The sequence below is a fragment of the Benincasa hispida genome, chromosome 1 (genome assembly GCF_009727055.1).
Source record: "Benincasa hispida cultivar B227 chromosome 1, ASM972705v1, whole genome shotgun sequence".
Lineage (NCBI taxonomy): Eukaryota > Viridiplantae > Streptophyta > Magnoliopsida > Cucurbitales > Cucurbitaceae > Benincasa > Benincasa hispida.
This window is the reverse complement of record NC_052349.1, coordinates 8,278,923-8,281,048: the sequence shown is the minus strand read 5'-3', so window position 1 is coordinate 8,281,048 and position 2,126 is coordinate 8,278,923.

Here is a 2,126-nt window from a genome sequence, read left to right as displayed (position 1 = left end):
TTTTATGAAAGAAAAGTTTTATACCTGCTCTGACATGTGCATGCACAAGTTCACCATCTTGCCAATTGAAGTAACGGTAAATTTTGATATTTTTATTGTGTAAAGTCATTTTACAATGATATATTTTGTTACTTAACTTATCATTTTATTTTGCAAAGTCACCTTAATGCTCGTAGCGGGGTATTTAAACGAATAAAGAATAAGTCGAGACTGGAGGCTGTCCTAGAATGGGAGGATGAAGACACATACAAGGACTATGTCACCGGTAAATTTGATGTCAAATGGGCAGATGTGGATTTCATGTATATGGAAATGAACATCAGTGAGCACTAATGATGTAGCTGGGGACTTGGCTGGAGCCATGCACATCGATCTTAAACTTGAAGATGGAGCGAAGCCATGCACACTGATCTTAAACTTGAAGATGGATCAAAGCCATATGTATCGATATTTAACTTGAAGATGGAGTGGAGTCGTGTGCACCGTTCTTGAACTTAAAGATGAAGTGGAGTCATGCATACGGATCCTGAACTTGAAGATGAAGTGGAGCCATACGTACCATTCTTGAACTTGAAGATGGAGTGGAGCCATCCGTACTGTTCTTGAACTTGAAGATGGAGTGGAGCCATGCACACCAATCTTGAACTCGAAGGTGGAGCCGAGCTATGCACACCGATCTTGAACTTGAAGATGGAGCAGAGCCATGCATACTGATCTTAAACTTGAAGATGGAGCGGAGTCACACGCAATGATCTTAAACTTGATGATGCAACGGAGCCAGACACATAGATCTTGAATTTGAAGATGGAGTGGACTAACAGTTACACACATCAATATTTGAGATGGAGCTGAGTCAGCCACACCAATCTTGAACTTAAAGATGGAGTGAAGTCATGCACACCGATCTTGAACTTGAAGATGGAGCGGAGCCATGCACACCGATCTTAAACTTGAATATGGAGCAGAGCCATGCGTATCGATCTTTAACTTGAAGAAGGAGCGGAGCCATGTATACCGATCTTGAGCTTGAAGAAGGAGTGGAGCCATGCACACCGATCTTAAACTTGAAGATAGAGCAAAGCCATGCACATCGATCTTTAACTTGAAGATGGAACGGAGCCGTGTGCACCGTTCTTGGACTTGAAGATGAGTGGAGCCATGTGCACCAATCTTGAACTTGAAGATGGAGTGGAGCCATGCGCACCGATCTTGAACTTGAAGATGGAGTGGAGCCATACACACCGATCTTGAACTTGAAGATAGAGTGGAGCCATGCACACTGATCTTGAACTTGAAGATAGAGACCTTAATACAATTGACCATAGAGAGGTTTGAATAACCTGCCAACCTTAGAGAGGTCTGAATTACTGCCAACCTTAAAGAGATCTGAATTATCTGCCAAGCTTATAGAGGTTTGAATTATCTGCTAACCTTAGAAAGGCCTAAATTATCTGCCAACCTTAGAGAGGTATGAACGATTTTCTGACCTTATAGAGATCTGAACAATCTATCGACCTTATATAGGTCTGAACGATTTGTCAACCTTAGAGAGGTATGAATTGGTTTCTGACCTTGGCTTTGCACCTTTCGCATCAAACATGATTTTTCACCTTCCACATCAGATATGGCTTTGCGCCTTCTGCATCAGACTTGGCTTTGCACCTTCTGTATCAAACTTGACTTCATGCCTTGAGCATCTGACCTGACATTGCGAAACCTTCAATAATAAGCATGATGCAACATTGGAGAATCTTTTGCATTTGAACTTCAAGAAGCCTCGACAAATCCTTCGAAATTGAGCTTGATGAAGCATTAACACATTCTTTGAACATAAGCTTGATGAAACATTGACGAATCTTCGAACATAAGCTTGATGAAGCATCGATGAATCCTTCGCACTTGAGCTTGGTGAAGCATCGGTGAATCGTCTACAATTGATTTAAAAGATGTGTCATTGAAGCCTCCACACTTGTGCAAGCAAACCGAAGCCAACCATACCATACTTTGAAGATGAAGTATAGCCATCTACATCGAACTTGAAAATGAAGTGAAGCGGCTTCCGATCTTAAACTTTGAAGATGAAATGTCGCTTCAACTGAATGAAGCCCCCATGTTGAAGATGAAGT